Source organism: Puma concolor, chromosome B3, assembly GCF_028749965.1.
Source record: "Puma concolor isolate L17-30 chromosome B3, mPumCon1.1.hap2, whole genome shotgun sequence".
Classification (NCBI taxonomy): domain Eukaryota; kingdom Metazoa; phylum Chordata; class Mammalia; order Carnivora; family Felidae; genus Puma; species Puma concolor.
Window position 1 is genome coordinate 17,356,546 of NC_141672.1, and position 24,729 is coordinate 17,381,274.

The 24,729-nt window shown below is 40.6% G+C and overlaps 1 protein-coding gene across 1 annotated transcript in view; it reads left to right on the forward strand.

The window, feature by feature from the left end:
* The window catches only part of LOC147579782 (uncharacterized), a 366,915-nt gene extending 342,418 nt beyond the window's left edge, over positions 1 to 24,497 (forward strand). Inside the window, exon 3 of the transcript XR_015252102.1 lies at positions 24,429 to 24,497. The gene's annotated coding sequence lies outside the window, so the exon portion shown is untranslated. The remainder of the gene's footprint in view (positions 1 to 24,428) is intronic.
* Positions 24,498 to 24,729: the final 232 nt, after the last annotated feature.

Sequence of the window (24,729 nt, forward strand, 5' to 3'; positions counted from 1 at the left end):
AGACACCTGTGATACACGTTCGCAGGAAACCTGTATGAGGACTCAGCAAGAGGGTAGATATCTGCAAGTCAAAGCGAAAGGTTTCAGAAGAATCTAAGCCTTCCAACACCTTGATCCTGGACTTACAGCCTCTAGAACGGTGACAAAATAAATCTCTGTTGTTTAAGACACTCAAGCTGTGGGTTTATTTGTTTGTGTGTGTGTGTGTGTGTGTGTATGTGTGTGTGTGTGTGTATTGTAGCAGCCCTAGCCAACTAATACAATCAATTACCCTTCTCTCATTTCCGACTTCTGTTTTCCTGTCCACTTATGATCTTCTCCACCTGTACATTTGGTCTTTCACTTTAGCCTACAAATAAAACCATTGTGCACAAATATGCACAAGCAAAACAAGACTCTCTCTTCTTAACTTTGTACCCTCCCCTAGGTATCACACTATCCTCTTCTCTCCCTTCTTAATCAAATGTGTGTCGACGTAATACACTTGGCGTCCCCATTGACCTAATCCTGATTGGTCTGCAATGCTTTGCCATCATGATTGTGGCCCTACCTCTTCATTAAAATGTCACAAAGTCGGGGCGCCTGGGTGGCGCAGTCGGTTGAGCGTCCGACTTCAGCCAGGTCACGATCTCGCGGTCCGTGAGTTCGAGCCCCGCGTCGGGCTCTGGGCTGATGGCTCAGAGCCTGGAGCCTGTTTCCCATTCTCTGTCTCCCTCTCTCTCTGCCCCTCCCCCGTTCATGCTCTGTCTCTCTCTGTCCCAAAAAAATAAATAAACGTTGAAAATAAAATAAAATAAAATAAAATAAAATAAAATAAAATGTCACAAAGTCAAGTAGTGACTCTCTAAATGACAAATTCAAGAAACAATTCTTAGTTTTCAACGTATATGACTTCTATACAAACTTTGATTTTGTTTACTGTTCTCTAGATCTTGAAACTCGGGGCGCCTGGGTGGCGCAGTCGGTTAAGCGTCCGACTTCAGCCAGGTCACGATCTCGCGGTCCGTGAGTTCGAGCCCCGCGTCGGGCTCTGGGCTGATGGCTCGGAGCTTGGAGCCTGTTTCCGATTCTGTGTCTCCCTCTCTCTCTGCCCCTCCCCCGTTCATGCTCTGTCTCTCTCTGTCCCAAAAATAAATAAACGTTGAAAAAAAAAAAAAAAACTCTTTCTCCTTTGGTTTCCATAACGCTATTCTTTTTTGGTTCATTTTTACCTCCTGTCACTGCTTCCTGGTTTCCTCCTTCTGACGGTCCTCTGCCACACTTTCTTTTTTTCTTTTTTTTTTATGTATATTTATTTTGAGAGAGAGAGAGAGAGAGAGAGAGAGAGACAATCCTGAGAAGGCTCCATGATGTTAGCACGGAACTGTCAGATGCAGGGCTTGATCCCACAGACTGTGAGATCATGACCTGAGCCCAAACCTAGAGTCAGACACTTAACTGACTGAGCCACTCGGGTGCCCTGTGCCATACTTTATGTGGTGGTGTTATCCAAGCTTTTATCTTGGGCTCTCTTCTTTCCAGACCTTACCTTGTATCTCTGGGTGATCCTGCCCTTTCCTTTAATTTTATAAGTATTTTTACCTTGAAAAGAGCAATCTACATAGTTGTAAACCAAGGCTGCTCCTAAGTTTCAGACTTTTATTTCTCACTGTCTTCTGCATACCATACTTTCTCTGTGGCCATTTAAAAAATCTTTAAGAAAAGCACGGATTCCCCTCCCCATAGCTATTTTTCTTGAATCTTGTCATACTGTGATGTGCTTATGACCCAGCCTGGATAGCTGACCACTTTATTTTTCTTCAGACACATGTAGATAGTATTTTCCAGATCATGAGTGATAAAAATTGACAAAAGTTATAATTCTAATCACCTTCCATGTAAATAAAGGAACACAAAATAATTCTTTACAAAAAGTTATGACTGCTTAAACCAAAGTCAGGGAGTGACATCTCAGTAATTCAACCAACTGTATGGCTTTAACAATCTTTTTCTCTCATGTCTGCAGAGTGCCCCTTCGTATGGAAAGTGTAGCTTGGAGAAGGGATCGGAGGCTGTCACCTTACAGATCAAATAGTGTGAATAAAATTCCCTGTACTGATGATTCCAAAAGGAAAAAAAAAAGTTAATCAACTTGTTTTTTCTAGTTTTTATAGAATTTGGAGCTCTTACTCAAAATGATAGTGCCCATTTGGACATGGGTTAGGATGGGTGTGTTAGTTACGGTTGATTCTGCAGCGTGAGTGAAAGGAAGAAGCTTATTATTATATACAGAGTATTCCTCAGATGATCCCAGGAAGTGTGTAAAAATCTAGGACTTGTTAATGGAAATGCAAAAAGCGAAGAAGATTTAGAACACACCACACTCACAAAAGATGTGTCCATCAGTCATGACCCAGAATTTTCTGGGGTCACACAACTATAGAAATGTTAGAAACCAGGCTGCATTGTCAGTCAGTAGAGAGTTAGTGGAGAGGAACCGCCCACTCAGGTTCTTAATTTTTCCAACTGAAAGTTTTCCATAACAAGAGACTTAGTATGAGGTGAAATCCTGGGTATCTGCAAATCAGAAAAAAGATGCATGTGTGAAGACTGAGGTTACCCTCATTTACAGTCATTACGTTTCTCACAATCAACACAGACTGATCTAATACATGATCTTCCACCCTAGTTCTTTTCTTCCAAATGGGTTTCTTTCTTGTGGAAATCCACTTCTGTATCACCCCCAAGTACACACATTGGCAGCCTAGAATTCAAATTCAACACCTTTCTTTCTTTTATTCCCACATGCTGAGGATAACTTCTAAATATCTCTTGAATTCATACTCTTTTCTTCATTCTCACTACTTGAGTTAATGGTTCTCATCGTAGCTCTAAGTGGACTATCTTTCTCCAATCTCCCCCTCCAAGCAGCCCCCTAAGAACCACCAGATTAATGATTTAATATTTAAATACAATTATGGAGTTTTCACCTCATTTAAAAGATTTTCATGGCCAAAAAACGAAATAAGACAAGACAAACAATGAAACACTTGTCTGGAAAGCTTTCAATACTCCATTTTAGGACTTGAAAATCCACATCCATACCATATTGGGAACAAGGAAAATAACAGCACAGCTATAATGTAATGTGAGTTCCCTATTGTACTTAGCTTCATTCTATACAGTCACACATATCCTCTTCTCTTTGGGTTCTTCATACCTATTCAGAAACCTTGTGGGCTGAGATTAGAATTTAATGCTGTCATCGTGAAGTCATTGAACAAGAATCCATAATTCTTTTTTTTTTTTTTCAACGTTTTTATTTATTTTTGGGACAGAGAGAGACAGAGCATGAACGGGGGAGGGGCAGAGAGAGAGGGAGACACAGAATCGGAAACAGGCTCCAGGCTCCGAGCCATCAGCCCAGAGCCTGACACGGGGCTGGAACTCACGGACCGCGAGATCGTGACCTGGCTGAAGTCGGACGCTTAACCGACTGCGCCACCCAGGCGCCCCATAGAATCCATAATTCTTATGTGGGAGGCATTGTGCTGAACTCTTTCAGTGATAGATGCATCAATCTAAAATGTTCCCAGTCTAAAAGAGCCGTATTGGTAGAACCTGAGTCATCTCCATCCCTTATTTGTAATAATAACAATGTTCTTGTGATATTTCAAGGAGGTATCATAGAGCCATGCATTAACATTGCCTCCCCTGTTCTTAGAATATGTCCATAATGCATTCCTCCTACAAGAGTGGGAGGCTTTGATGTGCTTATTATATAACTGAAGGGATTATGCAAGTTTTCTTTGTTAAATTCACTATTTTTTTTAAAAAAAATCACAAGTCAAATACTTTTTTCATCCTTTGTTCAGTATCTAAGTATCTATAAACATTTAAATAATATACTAGACAATACCTCATATCTAGCTTATAACAGATCTAACATTGTACATTTAGTTAATAAGTTCTGCAATCAGATCTTTGGGAGTATATCTCTTTCTAGATTTCTAAATATATCGTGTGTGAAGGGCATATGTACCTTGAAGCCTAGCATTCTATAAACCAATAAAGCTGAAAAAAATATCATTTGCAATAAACGATATTCATTTTCATCAAGAAAATCACAGAGTATGTACATGGACACATATTGTGCATATACGCATATACATATATATGTTTTTTGTGTAACTGTATATGTATCATCTTTGGGGGAAATTTTGTTATCTTAAAACACATGTTTTCATTTGTTCCGCGTGGAACAAAGTTATTAGTGAACATCTTCTGTAGGAGAAGCAGTATGGCTGCATTTTCTGCTTTTTCTAGAAAGACTATCTCTATGCTTTCATGTAGGCCAGCGACTAGCATGGTACTTACCATGTCTGCAATTTATTTTAAACAATTCAACATGGGAAGTGTGATAAACTGTGTGTGCTAGTTTCAATGTACACCCTGAGGTTAGTCAGTTGTCCTTTTGCAGCATGCATATTCCCCTAAAGGCCTTCTCCTGTTAATCAGAATGGATACACTCCGAAGCAGCTAATCTGATGGAATTGCTGAGAATTCCTTCACTCAGTTTATCCCCAGAGGCTTTAATAATCAGTACACTGACTATTGAAAGAGGCCACATAACTGAAATTCGTGGCATTAAAAATACGTTGATTGTTGGGGTGCCTGGGGGGCTCAGTCAGTCAAGCGTCCGACTTCGGCTCGGGTCATGATCTCTCAGTCCATGAGTTCGAGCCCTGCTTCAGAACTCTGTGCTGACAGCTCAGAGCCTGGAGCCTGCCTCGGATTCTGTGTGTCTCCCCTCTCTCCGTCCCTCCCCTGTTCATCCTCTGTCTCTCTCAAAAGTAAATAAAAATATTTTTAAAAAATTGAAAATTATGCTGATCGTCAAAAATATCTTAGAGAACTTCTTACTTTGCATGAAGAGGACAGGTACAATATCTAGTAGACCCTTCACCCTCGGTCCTTAAAGTTGGCCCCTAGCCTTGACCCTTGAAGAGTTCTGTGTCTTGCCCAAGCTGTGGAGGGATCTTAGTTGCCTGACTCTGAGAATAGTTTAGCTTGATCTTGTGTGGTGACTCTTTCGTGCAAATTTGGGAACTGTAAAGAGGAAAGAGACCTGGGACTTCACTGAGTTTACAAAAGAGAGAAATATAGGTTATGTGAAGGAGTAGCTAACCTGTAATTATTGGCAATTACTAAGGTCCACCAGATGGGGCCTAATAGATGGGTATGATCAAACTGGCTTAAAGTAGCCCGTGATGAGTCCTTTTCAGTGATAGTTACGTGACATTCTTCCAGCAGCATGCTTGGCCCAGTTGGTATTTAGTAACTACTTAATTGAATTCAATAATAGTTCAAACTAAATTACAATTAGTCGTACACAAATAGACACAGACCTCAAGGGCTGACATAGAGTCGTGTTAGCTCCTTTTCAGTTCAGAGAATGCCAGAGACATTTTCCTTATCCTTTTGGAATGACCAGGTGGAAATCATGCTTCAGTGGACATTTGTGAAGTTGACCCTTGAAAGGAGTCATGTGAAACAGTGAAGGGAAAGAAAATTGGATTTTGAGTCAGGGCATCTAAGTTCGTACACAGGTTGTGTCTCTGAAAAGCTGGGTGACGATGAGAATGTTACTGAACTTGCTTGCTTTTAATTTACTCTTTGGTAAATGAAAGAGTAAAATGAGTCTTACTGATTGACTCACTCATTTTTCTCCCATTCATTAATTTCATCATTGACTCAATAATTCACAATATTTTTTTTTTTAATTTTTTTTTTCAACGTTTATTTATTTTTGGGACAGGGAGAGACAGAGCATGAACGGGGGAGGGTCAGAGAGAGAGGGAGACAGAGAATCGGAAACAGGCTCTGGGCTCTGAGCCATCAGCCCAGAGCCTGACGCGGGGCTCGAACTCATAGACCGCGAGATCATGACCTGGTTGAAGTCGGACGCTTAACCGACTGCGCCACCCAGGTGCCCCTATAATTCACAATATTAATAAAGGGAAATACTATTCACCAGGCATTGGTTTTAAACATCTTATGTTCCTTAACATACTTAATCATTAAAACAATTTTGTGAAGTACATACTTTTATTATCCCAAGAGGATACTAAAGCACAAAGACAGCAAATGGCTTTTCCAAGGACTATGAACTGACCCAGATCAGACATGCATATCCCTTAGGTTGTTCTTGGTAAATAATAGTAGTGGTCAAGAAGTTTGAGGTCCTGAGGTCCTGAGACCTCTAACCCTACCAGGCACCTTGTAATGAAAACAAACTATTACAGGTTGAGTTTGTGTTCCTCAGAACTCTTATGTTGAAGTTCCAACTCCTGGTACCTCTGTACGTGACTATATTTTGAAATAGGTACTTTAAAGAGGCAATTTAGGGGCACCTGGGTGGCTCAGTCGGTTAAGTGTCTGACTCCGACTCAGGTCATGATCCCGCGGTTCGTGAATTTGAGCCCCACGCCAGGCTCTGTGGTGACAGCTCGGAGTATGGAGCCTGGTTTGTATTCTGTGTCTCCCTCTTTCTCTGTCTCTCCACCGCTCATGCTCTCTCTCTCTCTTTCACTCTCAAAAATAAATAAACATCAAAAAATTTAAAAAAATAAAGAGGCAATTTAGTTACAGTGGGGTCATTAGAGTGGGACCCTAATCCAATTTGACTGGTGTTCTTACAAGAATGGGAAATTTGGACACAGCTATGCACAAAAGGAAGATGATGTGAGAACACTATAGAAGACAGGAGTCTACAAGCCAAGTAGAGAAGCCTCAGGAGAAACCAAACCTGCCAATACCTTGATCTCAGACTTCTGGATGCCAGAACTGTGAGAAAATACATTTCTTTAACCCACCCAGTCTGTGGTACTTTGTTACGGCAGCCCTGGCAAACTAAGGCACAAGTCTTAGATCAAATTTTAACATGTATGTTACATGTGCACTCAACATTTATTCACATGCATGAAAACAGTCAATTCACATGATCGGTTCTGTTGACTGAAGGATGTCCCAACTCTCTGTCCTTTCACATGATCCAGCTATTACTTTGCGGGGAATGTTTCCTGAAGCAGATGCCAAGAGCACACTCACGTATCTCCCGATGCCAGAGTCTATTGCTGGACACCAGATGGTGGAAGGATTTAGCTTAATGCGCTATTTCAAGTGTGTAGGTTGCACTAGGCTTGTATATCCTGATCATCAAAAGTGAAGAGTATTTCTAAATTATTTTAGACAGTTCAGCTATCCTAAATGCATTTAATTCCACCAAGGGGAGGCCGTTTCTAATATTTATCATGCTGATTAACCTGTCGTTGTTTTTAATAATTTTAAAAAGCCACGTTTGACAATCAGTACCGTAGTCAGCACCGAATCGGGAATACGGATGTTTGTAGCCATAGCAGGAATGTGTCTTTTCTGAAAGAAAGCTAGCTGCCTTCTAAACTGTGCATCCATGTGTTGGCTGATCATTTCTCAAATGCACTTTCTTGGCTAGCACCTGGGCATTTGCTAAGTAACACATGCACACACTCTCCCAACATACGTACTAGTGCATTCTAAAGTAAGTGGCAAGTATTATGGTCCCAAGTCTCCCTAGCAAGCAAGAAACAAAGTTGGCATTTGAACTCAGGAAGTCAGGCTGTCCTCAAAACCATTGGAGCATTCAACATTTATTATGGATGATAATCCACGACCGATGCAGCAAGCTACAAGCATTATTTGATTTAGCCCTGTAAGAAAATTGTGAGGGAGACCTTATAGATGGAGGCTCAGGGATTATTTCTACCCTGAGAGTAGATGGTATTGCAAGTGAAGAGGCAAGGCTATCTTGTGTACAATATGACAGTCCTATAGGAACTTCTGTCCTGTAGCTGCCATCTTGAAGCCCTTAATAATTTTATATTTGAAGTTGTATTTTGTAAGGGAAATCTGATGGGACACTGCAAGGGGCTTGAAGCCTCTGCTCATGTGTGATCCCCATCCTATCTCCTCCTCACCTCTCCGGGATTGGCTCTCAGCTTTCTGCTTCCTTGTTCCCAGCCCAAAGCCACTGAGGTCTTGGCCCCTAGCAGAGGTCTGGGCACAGGAACTGGAGAGGCTCAGGATTGGATGTGTGTCATTGGTGCTGAACTGTGGCACCTAGATATCTAACTGTAAGATTCTGCAGTCACTCTGGGAGTGGCCTCGCACCTGAAGTCGTGCAACATCAAATAGGTCGACCTTATCTAATCTATTAGAGAATGAAAAACACCTTAACAGGCCTAGTCCGAGAAACCACAGAAGGAAGAAAAAAGCTTTTTTGACCCTGTGGTTTGATGAAAAGATGAAAACATTTTCATTTTTATTTTGCATTGGGTCCTGAAAATCATGTAGCCAGTCCCATGAAGAGGAACAAAATCAGGTCTTCCAACAGCAAGGTCAATATTTTCTCCACTATCTCATGCCTTCAAATTGCCCAACAAAGAGATATAGACATACTGTGCCCTCAGGTCCTATCACCTCACAGCAGGTTGCAAGGTTAATGCTGAAGTAGAACATCTAGGCAAGAGAATGAGCTATGACACAGGACAAGGGAAATGCTTGGTTGTTGTTAACAGAATTAATACAGTTTGAAAGGTTTTAAAATGTTATGAAACAACAAAAAGTTTGAAATTAAGGCCAGGGACAGGGCCAGGTCCAGAGTAAGCTTTTGTTAGAGATTAATTAAATTGGAAAAGAAAGAGGGTCAGTGCTTTACAGCCATTTTTGTTCGTTAATTTAATATGAAATCACGGAAAGTCTATGATATGAAGTTATAAAAAGACCCACTTGAGTCTTACTTGGATTTTGAAGGATTCAATGAGAGAAGAGCATGACTAGAATTAAGGTATCATCTGTATCTGTAGTAACTCCTCTGTGGAGGAGACCTGGATGCAAGGTCCATTCATTCAACAAACACTAATTATTTTATGCCAGTCCTTTTCTAATGAATCACACTGCTGAAGGGGAAAAGACATATGTTTTGCTTTGTGACTTTGCACAGAGGGCAGTCTTAGAAGTAAGGAATTAAGCGTCTCAAGTGCTGAGATGGAGTTGTACTGCCGGCTGGAGAAATAATGGAAAGAATGGCTAACAGTGCTTGAGGGTGATGAGTTGGCAGGTTAAGGAGAGAGCAGATCTTTAAGGGGTCAGAAGCTGCAGGCGTCTGAGGGGGGACAATGGGCCCATGATGGAAAAGCAAATGAAGGCTTCGTTAGGGTTTTCTGATGCCCAGCGATTAGTTCCTGAAATGTGGGCATGGCATGTACTATTGGTTGATAAAGCGTTCATGTTCTCTTTTACCATAGTTCTAAGCTAAGCAGGTAGGTCTGGCAATGGGAAGGCTTCAGAAGTGTTTTAAGAAAAAGAGTGATGAGATCATAATTGCCACTGGGTGGAGCTTAGAGGGACTTAACATATTAGAAGAGAGAGAGAGAGAGAGAGAGAGAACCCAGAAGGAACTATTGCAAGAGTCAGCACAAAGGATGATGAGGTCAAACACTGGCAGTGGCTGGCTACTCAAAGAAGAACTTTATTTGGGAGACATTTGACCATCATGACAGATTTCCTCCTCGATAAAACAGCAATATCAAACTCATCATTAATGACTTGACTCCATAATTTTGCAGCACATCATTCTTTCCTAAATGATACGCTATATTATTCCATTTGATTCTTAGAAACTTTGTAATAACTCGCGGACAGGGTAGCTATTATCATTGTCATTGAATCCAGAGGATGAGTTGTGTTTTGTGTGTCAAAACGCTAGACTTCCTGATCATAATGAGGCTTTACAACCCAACATTTCACATTTGTGTGTGTTCTAACGATCTGTGCACTGTATGCTATTACACATTCCATACTGTTAAAATCTTTAATGCTGTGTGCCTGTATATCCTTCGCCAAATTCTCCAAGGCACAAGTCTTTGGCAATTCCAGCTTTTAGTTTCAGTAGTGCAAGTTCAGAGATAGGAAGACACATTTCAAAGGTTATGGGGACACTTAACTTGGTTTTAAATCAAGGTTTGAATTTGTCCTTATTGTAGCTGTGGTAACTTCTCCATAAGTGAAACTTTTGTTTAATTTTCCTTTTTTTGCTGGATGGAGTTTTAAGACCCAATTTTAACTTAATCAGTATTTTAAGCACTCCCAGTCTGTATTAACTCAGAAATAGTGCAAGCCTACAAAGGGAAAAATAATGTTGCCCAAAGTAGTTCTGTTTGTGAGCAAAACCCAGAGCTGTGTGGAAAGAAGATTGAGATTGAGCCACAAATACTCGTTCGGAATCCAAATTGTCTTCCTTAAAACATCAGTCTAAATGCATTTGGACAAGTTAAATGGTTCTCCATTTTTTCTTCCTCAAGGAAGTTCCTTTCTTTATGTAGTTATCATAAGGCAATGCACACTGAATTATGACGTTCTTCACTCTGCCAATTGTCGGTGTGTATAATGATGCACCTGTTAGTCAAGAATTCCCTCAGAAAGAAACTGTTCAGCAAAGCAGACGTCGTCAGGCAGACAGAGGGCCTTCAGAATACTCTCACTGAATTATGCAAGATTTTCTGTTTTATGGTCATTAAAGGCAGTGATAAAGCAGCTGTCGCTGAGAAGGATGTTGTCAAATATCAGTGCAAAGAATAGAGATGATTACTCAGTGCCATTCATCCATTACAGGGAGCTTTGTGTTAGTGTTTCTCTTATAAATCCTTCTTTTGATAAGATTACCATTTGCCTGGCTAAATATTTGCTCCAGGCATCACCTTGATGTTAAAGGTCTAAAACAAGATAAATGTGCAGTATGTGTCTATGCATTCTGTTTTTTTTTTTTTTTTTTTTTTTTTCATGGTGTTTCAGAAGGAAAGGCTGGAAAGAGATGCCACAGTCACAGGGTTGACTTTTCAATTTGAAAAAAAAAAAAAAATGGAATTGAGCTGCTTCTCATGTATGACTCTATTCCGTTTCTATTTACTCTCCTTAACAAGCTTAACTGGTTTTGAACTGGTTCACATGAGGTGGAGAAGAAACTGAAGAAAAAAAAAAAGAATATTGAAAAGATGTCCATGTTTTCTACTTCAATAATGACACTAGCCTGGGATTTCAAAGATTATTTGTGTTGTCTGATGCATAAGTATTGAAAGAGGGAAACGGATAAGATCGCATTGAGAGATGCGTTGCCCAGCTGAGAGGCATGCCTGGCCCTGGGGGACACCGCGGGAACAGGGTGGTGAGCTCAATAAATAATGACTAAGGGCAACAATGATGGAACAAATATTTGAACACCTCCGAGGGGAGAGCCACACACAGAGGTAAATGTTTATTGATGCAAAAAAAAAAAAAATCAAATTCAAAGGACAGATTTCAGCACCGCACAAAACTGAGTGGAGAGCTAGAGACTGAATATTATAATCTCGCAGAGTAGTCACCACCTCTTAATAGGTGCCAAGTAATGGATTCGACGAATATTTTTTTGAGTTAAATGGAGTTTTGGGTTTATCCTTAAGAACATTCATGAAATATGTCATATAATGAGATAATGAAAAAATATCCTAGAGAGAAATTGGACTACGAGTAGGTCCAAATGATAAGAACAATTTGTCCTTTTAGAGGGGACAAAAATCTAAAGGATTTTCCATTGTCAAGAAAATCTAACTTCAGATTCCTGCTTAGAGAAATATTAGGTTTCCATACCAATTGAAATGTAAGTTTTAGAAAGCAATGTAATAGGAAATATTTTTTATTTGTTAAAATGTAGAACCCTAGAGACATCTTAAAAGGAAGCTTGCTTGAATATTTATAGCATTTGAAAAGAAGGAACTCTCGGCACTTTTGTGACAATTATTTAGTGCCTATTTATGAGTAAGGCCATCCCATTTCTCAAATGGCTTAGTCTAAGTATGTAACAGGGAGAGGAAGACATATAAAACACCCACCTATTTCTTGCAGAGAATCTCTATAGAATATTTTAACTCTTTCAACATTGTTGTTTGTTTCTGTTTCCTAGATAGCAAATTATAGCTTATGGAATTATGTTCCTCTTTTGGTTAGCATCTACCTAGTATAGGTACTTCATAAATGTTTATATATGGACTAGATAAATGATATGAGTCAAGAAAGGGGGGTTTTCCTGGCAGGGCAGTCATAAGTGCAAATACAGGGCCAGGACCCTCTCTCACGACATCATAGGAAATACAGGAAGGAAAGAAGGGGCTGTGAAAGAAAATCATGTCCTTCAAGGTCAGGCATGTCACAGTAAGGGGCTTGCGTCTTGGAGGTTATTGGAAATTCAGTTCCACAGTTCATTTTTCTGCAATTCAGAAAAACAAAGATATTGTAAACATAAGGCAAGCTTGTTTAGTGATAAACCCTGACCTATATTCCACGGTTTCTTTAGATGTTTAGGCTTATTTCATCTTTTATAAGTTTTTCTAAGTTTTTCAGTAAAAATGTTAATGTGTTTGATTCCTTAGTGCGGTACAAATCCCCAGCTAGGGGTATAATTAAAATACACTATAGATACCTTATTTCATTTCTGACGTATGACACATTTTCTAAATTTGACAAATTTGACACACTTTCTAAAGTTTCTAAACGTATCCTAACTGCACGGGTTTCAGATACGGGGTATGGACATAGGATGTTCACAAAGAGACCACAACATTAATTAGACTTGCAGAGTCCGTGAAGTGACTTGCTGAGGTCAAGCAACTCTTCAATTGTGAACCCAAGGTTTAATTTTTTTTTAACATTTATTTATTTTTGAGAGAAACAGAGAGAGAGAACCAGCAAGGGAGGGGAAGAGAGAGAGAGGGAGACACAGAATCTGAAGCAGGCTCCAGACTCTGAGCTGTCAGCACAAAGCCGGACACGGGGCTTCAACTCAAGAACTGTGAAATCATGACCTGAGCCAAACTCAGATGTTCAAACACCCAAGTCACCCCTGAACCCAAGGTTTAAGTCCAAGTCCTTCTGATTTAAAAAAAAAATAATATCTATTTATTTTTGAGAGAGAGAGAGAGTGCATGCAGGGGAGGGGCAGAGAGAGAGGGAGACACAGAATCGGAAGCAGGATCCAGGCTCTGAGCTGTCAACACAGAGCCCGACACGGGGCTTGAACTCACGAACCGTAAGATCGTGACCTGAGCCAAAGTCAGACACCCACCTGACTGAGCCATCCAGGTGCCCCTCAAATCCTTCTGATTTCAACTTTGTGATTCTTCCTCCTCTCCAAAGAATTATAGTAGCAAAAGAGAAAGAAGTAAACAAATCTATTGTTATATGTTTAATATTTGTCAGGCATATGATTCCTGTAATTAAATTTATTCATTGAATCCTTTACGTAATATTATGATGTAAGTACTATTTTAATCCTAATTTTACAGATGAACAAAATTCCGGGGACATTAAGTAACTTGCATAGAGCCACAAAGTCCACAAGCCACAGAGCTGGGAATACCCAGGCAGTCTGTCTTCATGCCTGTGGTCATAACCACCATACGTACTCTTAAGATACGAATAAATCTGAGATACTGGGTATAAAACCAGGTAATGTCAGGCTTCTTGAAACAGGTACATGAAAAGGAGTAAACAGAGAAGAGAACATATGATAACATCAGGATGAGAAATGGGCAGAGATTCTTGTTTAATCACAAGTATGGTGAGATCTCAACTAAACGTCTGGAAAAGAAAGGTTTAGTGGTTAAAGCCCAGTGAAAGCTGTCTGGGTTAGAGACATATAGCTTTGAAAAGTCTCAAGCTATCTGTTTTGCATAATTGGCTTCTATTTTACTGAGAGAATGAGTTAGTTCTTTTCCTTTTCTTTGTTTCCAAAAGCTCATATGAAAAGTTTCAGTGAGGGGGTCCCTGGGTGGCTCAGTTGGTTAAGCATCCAACTATTGATTTTGGCTGAGGTCGTGATCTCAGACTGGTTTGTGAGCACCACATCGGGGTCTCTGCTCACATTGCAGAGCCTGCTTGGGATTCTCTTTATGTCTCCGTCTCTCTCTCTCTCTTTCTCAAGATCAATAAATAAAAATTTTTTAAAAAGTAAAAAATAAAAGTTTCAGTCAAATATTATCCTGAAAGTACTCTGGTGAACCATAGAATACTACAGAATTAGTAGTAACTCTACTAAGGTATTCATGAAAATGTCTGTTTTAATCTAATTCTCCTGAAAGCAGAGCCTTAGGCAAGTGTTATGTTCTACTGCTTGACGAGGGAGCATAGCCTTAGGGAGCAAGAGTGAGGGACAAAGGGAACAAGGCAAGGGAGGAGGAAGGGGCTATTAGAGGATGTGGCTGATTGCTGGAGCTTGAGGACCATTGTCTAAAAAGTCACTTCTCAGTTTAATGGAATAGATAAGGGAAGAAATCATCTCCTGTTCCCATCTTCCACCGGTCAAAGTTTCATCCCACTGGACGGAGTCCCTAGCACTTCCAGGTCGAGGCGGTACAGGTCTCAACAGGGTCTTGCCTGTTGCTACTCACCCTTCAGCCCCATCAGGGAAGTTAGGAGGGTGCGGGCTATTTATGCAACCTGAGCAGGAGGTGATGTGAGGTTGAGTTGTATCTCCTTGACAGCGGTTGGACCTCAGGGAGAACAGGGCACCCGACAGCAGCTGGAACCACAAATGGACAGGAGGGACAAAATCTGGAGTGGTTGGTGCCTACAAAGGGTCTGATACATGGTCTAATTGGTTACCATTACATTTCAAGTGACGCATTCCAGACTATGACCTACAGAATTACACAAACTGTCAGGCCGTGTATCGGTGTAGAAGAGGAGGTATTTTGAGACAGGAGAATAGTACCTGTTCTCATTCAAGTAAATATATTTTTTATATTTTGATCGTTTACTTTAAGTAAAATTATTTTTTCCTCCTGAAGCCGTGTGAACTAATAAAGCCGTATTTTACAAACTCTATGAATAACGTGTTTTCAGAAATTTGTTCTCACTGGATAATCTTTTATTCTTTCCATTCTTTCTTTCTTACGATTTGTCCATTTCCTTATAATTTATGAAGTGACTATATAATAAGCAAAGAAAAATGTAACTTGAAGGGAACAAACATGAATGGCTACTAATTGGTACCTTTATATTTTAGTGCTCTGGCATATCAGATGGCATCTTCTAACAGGGATTATTTATTTCCCCTGGATTTTAATTTCTTTTACTATGATTTGGCTATTTGTCACCCCCACCAAGGGCATTAGAATTGAAGAATGAGGGTCATTTGAGTGCCCGAAAATAAATCTTGAAAATATACTTTTTTTTTTTTCTTCCCTCCAACAGAAATCAAGAAGGGTGATGAGCCCTAAGGTGTCACATAGAGCATTTACCATGTTGGGAAACCTTCGTTGGCTCCCATTGCTTAGCTTCCCTGGCAGTACTTGGAAATAGAGCCGATTCATCTAGGTAGAATAGCCATAAGCTCATCTGGGAAACCGAATCATGCTTGCAAAGGCCCAAATGACATGTTTGCTACTGGAAAGAACCAACGAAATAGAATGTTATAAGGGTGGTAAATCCAGGAGCTGTGCCGTGACCTAACGAATGCCCTCAGTGGGTGTTGTGAATTGTGCCAGAAGGTCCCAGATGTGAGGTTTTTTCCTTAACTATGGACAATGTGATAGACTGAGCAGCACGCCGGGGTGGCCCATTCGGGGAGGTGTGATTCGAGGACACAGTGATTAAGAACCTGGGATTTGGTTTCAGGCTGAGCTGGGTTTGAATTCCAACTTCCCCTGCTTAGGTACTCTTCATCTCGGACGGGCATCAAGTCTCACGAACCTCTGTTACTGAATTATTTTTATCACGTATCTACTCTGTAGAGTTGCAGAGGCAATGGGCGTGGCAGTACATTTAAAGTTCTTCGTGGCCCTCAACAAACGGTTGTTAGCACAAAGTTGTTACGACCACAGATTTATTTAGATCCTTCAAACCCAAACCCCACAACTCACGTTTTCAGGAGTTTGCGTGCTTTTGATGTAACACCCTCCTTACGAAAAGAAGAAGAGAAACAACACTACTGCAAAACAGGCAATGATCAACTCACAACCTTGAGAGACGCTTGTTGTCTAACGTCTCCCACTTGAACTGAGTATGTGCAACATGATGAAAAAGCAAAGAAAACAGTTCATGTCCTGTTTGGACAATAGTGGTTACAATGATGTCCTATGTCTCAGCTTTGACTCTCCTTAAAAATACTCTGACTCGGGCGCCTGGGTGGCGCAGTCGGTTGAGCGTCCGACTTTAGCCAGGTCACGATCTCGCGGTCCGTGAGTTCGAGCCCCGCGTCGGGCTCTGGGCTGGTGGCTCGGAGCCTGGAGCCTGTTTCCGATTCTGTGTCTCCCTCTCTCTCTGCCCCTCCCCCGTTCATGCTCTGTCTCTCTCTGTCCCAAAAATAAATAAAAAAAAAAAACGTTGGGGAAAAAAAAAAATTTTAAAAATACTCTGACTCATAGAACTAAGAGTCTGCAAGTTCTAGAATGTACATGTGAAATGGAGAAATCCAAAACTCTTCAAAGTCAACCTTTGGCCCAACCCCAGCTGTCGATCTTTTTTCTTCTTCCTCAACGAGCCTCAGCGTGTACTCTGGATGAGAGTCATATGAGAATATCAAAGTATTATTTTGCAACACAGGCCTCCCTTCTTCCTGTCTCCTCCTCAGGCATATTCTGAAAACCACTCAGTAGATTCCCATTGCACCTAGGATGGAATCTGAACCTCTTTACCTGGACTCCAGTGCTGTCTACTTTATCCATTTGCTACCTTCTCGTTAATAGCAGAAGGCCTGGAATGGAGACGTTTGTTCCATAAATATTTTGTGTCTTTCTCTGTTAATGCCCACTTGCTGTATGCTCCAGCCACATCAAACTCCTTTGTAGCATGAAACTTCCATGAGTCCAGGTCGTTGTGAGGGCTGTGAACTTGACCCCACCCTCCCTCCTCTCCCTACCTCTCAGGACTTCCTTCAGACATGATTTCAAGGGAGTGTTCGTCGACTCCTAGGCTAGCCTAGGTGTTCCTTCTATACATTCCCTATAGAATCCCTGCTCCCTTCCCACAAGTCAGTCGCTGATTTGTTTATCCTCTGACTTTCTGCTAGGCAGCAAAACCTGGGCATATAGAGAGATAAACTGTGTCCTTTTATTTTCTGTACTTTGGCGCCTTGACATCTGGGCCTTGAGGATGCTGGTAATTCCTGAAGATAGGAAATAGCTTGCCCGTGAGAGAGCCTTTCGTATGCAGACCCACCAGGGCAGAGCCCGCACTCCCAACCACCTCCTCGGTCAGTCCCTCATGGTTAGGGCCACTATTTCTCTGCCCTCGTCACCCCAGAGCCAGGGACCAGACAACTGGGGACAATTCTTGTGCCCAAATACCACTGAAAGTTTTTAAACCAACCAATCCTAAATCTACTACCCTTGCCTCACCTATTCCAGTTCCTTCCCACAGAAGCCACAGTAAAGGCTCTTGTGACATTTGTTTCCCCACTCCTTCTGCCCCCCAACTGACCCCAATGCCTCCCTGTGTGGCCCTGCATGGCGTGTCATGCCCCTTCCCTTGGGAATCTGTGAGTATAACAAACTATCTTTTCAACAGCAATTGTCTCCTGATACGTTGGTTTTTCCATGCGCACATAATAATAAAACTTATATTTTATAGCAATAGAGACTGAACCTCTTTTTTTTTTTTCTTGATGTTTATTTATTTTTGAGAGAGCGAGAGAGACAGAGCATGAGCAAGGGAGGGGCAGAGAGAGACGGAGACACAGAATTTGAAGCAGGCTCCAGGCTCTGAGTTGTCAGCACATAGCCCGAAGCGGGGCTCGAACCCAAGGACTGTGAGATCATGACCGGAGCCAAAGTTGGACGCTTAACTGACTGAGCTACTCAGGTGCCCTGAGACTGAACCTCTTAGTTACTTTGAATTTCCAGCCCCTACTCTGGTACCTGGAATGTAGCAAATGTCACATACATATTTCATATATATATATATGAAATGTGAATCTTGATGCTATTTGATTACTGCTATCCGAATCTGTTTTCCTGTGCCTCATTTCTGTTAGTTATTAAAGAACAATGCATAAGATATTTTGTTTGACAGTAAAGTTAAGTTTTCGCATTTTCTTCTGAACTATAGTTTTCCAACATTGTGTTTTGCTTGTAATAGAACTTATTTCCTAGTTAAAAACTTATTCTTTAGTGAAATAAAAAAAACCTATTTTTCTACTTACTTTGATTGCTGTTAAGAGTTCTGTCCTTGGACAAGACATGTGGTTGTGAATAAAATGTATTTCATGCTGACACATCTTTCTAAATACTGTTCATAATGATTATACCTAAATATAATTAAACATAACTTCAACTGTCTTGGGATCTGACATAGTTGTGGGTGATTTGCATGTAAAAATATTTTAAGAGATGGCAAGAAGCAAGGACACTCTATTTTGGACTTTTGGGTTGGCAACACTCACATCTCTGCTGGTCACACCTGCCATGTGTTGGCTTCTCTTTTCTTCCAACTGTTTTCCTTCTGAGAAGTGACTTTGAGGCGGGAGACATCACTTCCCACTTCTGGATCGGAGAAGTGCTTGTGTCTGCATATCAAGTAGTTTACTTTTTCCTGAAGGATCTCAATGTTGTGTTTTGGCCCCAGTGTGTTTTCTTGAGGTAGTTGAAGTATTCATTATCTGACCGGCCTTGCCAAGTACCAAAAAGCAGGTCTCTGTTCCTGAGAAACGTTGATATGGGTAAGGAGGATTTGGGTTGCATTGGAAAGCAAAATAAAACTCCTAAGACCATAATGTAGGCAAAATGTGAACTCTATAGCTTGTGCCCACCGAAATGAACTTGATTTCTACAGAGCCAGAAATAGAACAGAGGTAGGTGTTATGTAAGGCAATTAGAAGTAAGAATAAGACAGTCATAGTGGAACTACTTTTCTCTGGCTTATTTTTTGAGCCCAAACATTGTCAATGACCTTATGTTTCCCAGAGTTAAAGATTGATCTTTAGCTACACACTAAGAGACTATTTTCTGAATTCCTCAGAAGGATTCTCATTGACCTCCATTTTCAATATACCTCTCTCATTTTCCCATCTTGTGGTTTCTTTCTAGACTCTTTCCACTTGATCATTGTCAACAAGTTATAAAGTAATTCTGCTAAAGTTTTAGCTACTCTAGGTAAAGATGAAACTTTGGGGCCCAGAAGCAGCAATAAAAAGGCAAGTCAGGGGCGCCTGGGTGGCTCAGTCTGTAAAATGCTCGACTTCAGCACAGGTCCTGATCTCGCGGTTCATGAATTCCAGCCCCAGGTGGGGCTCTGTGCTGACAGCTGAGTCTGGAGCCTGCTTCAGATTCTGTGTCTCCCTCTCCCTATGCTCCTCTCCTCCTTGAGCTTTTTTTCTCTCTCTCTCTCTTTCTCACTCTCTTTCTCAAAAATAAATCAAAAAATCATTAAAAAATGCAACTTACAAGTTTCATATATAATGTTGAAATTATGAATAATAACTTCTAGGAATAAGATCCCTCAAACCAATTATGGTGTTTTGAGTCTTACTACCCAAAGGTTCTGTTAAGGGTATTGCATATTTAATGTTGCCCCTATTCAGGCCTCAGGAGAGTGTCTCTAGGTAATATACATCTGTTGGCTTAGGTAACTATATATAGTGGGATTAGTTAATTTAGAACTTAACCAAAATACCTATCAGCATCAAGGTAGACACAGTATGGCACTCCAATTCAGCATTGGAGAAGAAAGTAGGAAAACATCCAAGAAAAGAAGTTCAAAATAGGAAAAACAAACAAAGAAAAAAACTTTTGCTAAAGACACAGAATGCCCTGAGAGATTGAAATTTGGAGGTAGAGACTTTAACAGAGTGAGTCCAGCCTCAATCACGGGCCAGTGTTGAGTTATTTTGGACATTTGCCTATCTTTCATTGAGTTATTTGTTGTTAGTGGCAAGAAGAGGGAAAGAATTAATTCATAAGATCAAATATAAATTATATACCAAAAGTTTGAAAACAAGCAAGTTTAAAAGATAGGTGCTTAAGAAGGAGTCCTGCACCCAAGACAGATTTGCTAATCTGGACTGTCCTGCTTCCTCCTGAGATTTCTTAAATACTAATATTATTCATTCTCCTTCTGGAGTGCTTGGGTGGCTCAGTCAGTTAAGCATCTGACTCTTGGATTCGGCTCAGGTCATGATCTCATGGCCTCGTGAGTTCGAGCCCCACATCAGGCTCTGTGCTGATGGAATGGAGCCTGCTTGGGATTCTCTCTCCCACCCTCTCTCTCTGCCCCTCCCCCACTCACACTGTCTCTGTCTCTCTCAGGGACAACGAGCCAATTAAAATAATACATTTCTCAGATTCTCGTACAACAGTTTTGTCCATGTGACTAAGCCCTGGCCAATGAGATCTAAGTGGAAGCCTCTTGGTCCTTCCCGGAAGGCCGCCAAATGCCAAGTAAGAAGGGTACTCTTTTATACTCTCTACCTTCCTTTTAGCTGCTGCCTGGCTTGCAGATGTGATGGCTGGAGTCTCTGCAGCCATTGTGGAGTATGAAATAATCTGGAAAGCATGCATGCAGAAGTGGAAAAGTTATAAGAAGCTAAGCTCTTGAGCAATTATGCGCAGTCACCAAAGCAGCCTTGGACTTCTGCTCCAGAATACTCTGACATAAGATACTAAAGTCTTACCTGTTTAAAGTGTTGCAATAAGGTCTCTGTTGCTACAAGCTGAAAGCAGTATCTAACTGGTTTCTCACTCCTTTGTCTTTGTAGCCTAATAGTCTACATTTATGTCAAAAATAGCCTTAAAGGCATAGCTCCCTTCTTCTCAGTGTCATCCATTTTGTCTGCATTTAACATCCCTGATTATTTTCTTTTCTGGAAATAGCCATGGTTTCTCTCTCTCCATCTCTTTTTTTTCAATTTTTATTTATTTTTTAGAGAGAGAGAAAGAGAGAAAGAGAGACAGAGCATGAGTGGGGGAGGAGCAGAGCAAGAGGGAGACAGAATCCAAAGCAGGGTCTAGGCTCTGAGCTGTCAGCATAGAGCCCAATGCGGGGTTCAAACCCATGAACTGTGAGATCGTGACCTGAGCCAAAGTCAGACACTTAACCGACTGAGCCACCCAGGTGCCATGGTTTCTCTTAAAGTGCATAGTTTCTCCAGTTAGAAAGATTACAGGATCAAATTTCTTACTAGTCATGTCACCTGAGATGATTTGTTAGACCTCTCCTTGTCTCCCATCTGAAGAGCATGGATAACGATAAGGACCAACAAGAGGGAGAAAACGTGTAAAGCACTTAGAACACCTAGGGCCTAGTAAGTCTCAGTCAATTATATTATCAGGTTTCTGCAAAGGTTAGTAAAGTTACATAAAGAAACTTGAATATTAGCCAGAAGAGTTTTATTTAATCCCACAGGGACGTCCTGTCCCAAAGCTCTTCTCTGAAGCGAAACAGATGGGGCATATAGTTGATAACTTTTCTAGTGCTTGGCAATGCATGCTTTATGCCCTCCTTAGGATCTTTGCCTTCTACTCTGTTTGGCTTAATGTGTCCCAATATTTTCAAATGTTCTTCATACAACTTTCTTTGATCATGCTCAACACTGTAATGGAGCTGGTGATCTGAAGGAATACAAAAAATACACAATTTTTTTTAAAAATTTTTTTAATGTTTATTTATTTATTTTTGAGACAGAGAGAGACAGAGCATGAATGGGGGAGGGTCAGAGAGAGAGGGAGACACAGAATCCGAAGCAGGCTCCAGGCTCTGAGCTGTCAGCACAGAGCCGGACGCGGGGCTCGAACTCACAGACAGCGAGATCATGACCTGAGCCGAAGTCGGACGCTCAACCGACTGAGCCACCCAGGCGCCCCCAAAAATACACAATTTTTAAGGTAAACATTAGCAGCAATTAAAAATACAGTCCTTAAAAGCACAGGCTTTAGTTTCAGACGGACCTGAGTTTGATGTTGAGTTTGTCACTTACTAGCCATGAAGGAATACTGCTGCATAAACTTTCCAAGTCGGGTCTCTTCAACTATGCAGTGTGGGCCACTATAGTTGTACTTGGAGAGTAGTGATGAAACTTGATTGAGCTAATGCACATAGAGCTCTAAGGGAGTACCTAGCACCTCAATATGCCCAGGGAATCAGGACCATCATGATTATGAGTCCTGGTAATAATGCTGATAAAGAACACTTCAGGGGCTCCTGGGTGGCTCAGTTGGTTAAGCATCAGACTTTAGCTCAGGTCATGATCTCATGGTTCATGAATTTGAGCCTTGCATCGGGCTCTGTGTGGACGGCTCAGAGCCTGGAGCCTGCTTCAGATTCTGTGTCCCACTCTTTCTGCCCCTCCCATGCTCATACTCTGTCTCTGTCTCTGCCTCTGTCTCTGTCTCTCTCTCTCTAAGGTAAATAAACATTAAAAATTAAAAAAATAATAATACTTTAACAGAGCCCAATAGTTTAAGATCTTCCATGAAACAATGATTCATTGGTATAAAAGAGTTAAGAAATGGAGCAAAAGAATGTGACCATGTTCTTACAAACATACCCTTTGGTAAGTTACAAAAGTAGAAATTCAAGCTCAAGTTAGAACCTAAGAATCATCCACATTTCTCCATTTGGTTTTTCCTGCATGCACCTTTTCAGAGTGATTTATATCAGGTTGGAAGAGAAATGGTTTTGAAAAACTTTTAAAAGGCAGCAAACAGAATAGATCAATAGACTTAGCGAGATCGAGGATGATTAAAAGGGTATAGAAATGTATTTGAAAGTGACATGAACCTGAATTATTGAGGAGAAAAGAGAACATTATGGTTTTGTTTGACTTATTGCAATGAAATGAAGCTGGAGGAAGGGGCTCAGCTGTGCCACCACAACCTCCAGCGGATGTAACAAAAATCTTGACTCTGTCAAAAAGGATATATGAATCAAAGAGATCTAGGTGGTCTGAGATGGCTTCAAAGTCAAATGGTCAACACTCCAAAGGAAAGATATAGACAAGACTTCTCAAAATTCCTTTTAAATACCTGCTGAAGCTACATTTAAGTAATGTATCTTCATTATTCATCCTAAGTATTATATCCAGAGAAACTTCCGGAAGGGAAAGCTTCTACTCGCAACACTGCCAGCCATTTTGGATTCCCACGTCGTATAGCAGCGTGGAGGAGGGAAGGAGCTAGTGATGCCTGGAGAACAGGACCCCGGCTTGAACGTCCCGGAGGGTGGAGATGGGAGAGTTGCTGGCCAGCGAGATGTGGTCTCTCTTCAAGCCACTGCAGACCCTCCCACACCAGCAACAGGTGCAGCTGAGACTGGCAAACATCTTGGCAGAGTTTGGCAGAGGTGTTTTGGTTTGTTTTGTTTTTGTTTTGGCAAGAATGTGTCACGGTAGCATTGTATACTATTATTTGGAGACCTATAGTGTCTGGTTGTTTCTTTTTCTGTTATGTTAATTTTCCCTGATGTTAGGTGCCTGGATTCACTGGGGTACAAAATAGCAACATTCTGATTCTTTCATTTCTGCTTTATGTATTCATTGGAAGCTTTCTATAAGCGACACTTCCTCTCATCAACTATGGACTACACTGTGGTTCTTTCCAAATGGGATAGGCAAGATAAATGTACTTTTCAAATAAATACTTTTCAAAATAAGGGGTTTTCCCCCTACCTTCGGTCCATTTTTCTATTGGTTTGCTATCTTCTTCTTCTTTATTTTTAGAAACTTTTTATACATTAAGGTATCATTCCTTTGATGTAATATGAGTTACACATAATTTTTACTTACATTGTCACTTATCTTACATCATGCATTTTAAAAAATATAGCTAAGAAGCGTCTATTTTTTCTTCTTCGGGAACTGGAGTCATAGTTAGGAGATCTTACCTCTTCCTAGGGTATAAAGAAACTTACTCGCATTTTATTTTAACGTTTGCATAGATTTTTTTCTACTTTCTCAATTTAAATCTCTGAGACATTTGGAATTTATTTGGATATACTGTGTGAGGGTGTATAAAATTTTTGCCAATTTAAATAATAATGTCTCAAGCACTTTTATTTTAAAAGTCCATGTGATGGCATTTTACAAAGTCTCAGCAATATTTTGTTAATTATATAAATTGATGAACTGAATCATCCCTATATTTGCTGCCTCAAATTCTCCTTTTAACCAAAAGATTTTATCCAAAATCTCCTGGTTAAATTGAATTCATATAAATAAAAGATAAATTGGACAAATTAGTTGGAAGAACATTGTCTTGAATCGTTAAACAGGCTTTCCCTAAAAAGATCTTCAAAAATTATTTAAATGCTAGGATATTTCTAACTACACAATCTTATTTCTTTTTCATATCATCTCTGTAATTGTTGTTCTTGTTCACTTCACTTTACAGGTATGAAGAAGCTGAGTTCTATTGAAACTTTCCCAACATCACCTTGCTTTAGAGCTGGACCATTTGAACTTCAGTAACGGTACCTTGGCCGTGGTTGAGGTGGCATCTATGTATTCACCAACTTTTGATCTAGCATCAAAAAGAAACATTGTTCTCAGGATTCTACCTTGATTTTGAATGCCATTATCATGAGAAAGAAGATAAAGAAGGGATAGAAATAACTTTAGCATTGGACGTTTTCAGCGTCAGGTGCTTGTGGAACATCCATGCAAAGAAAACCCACTGGGGTCTAGCACAAGTC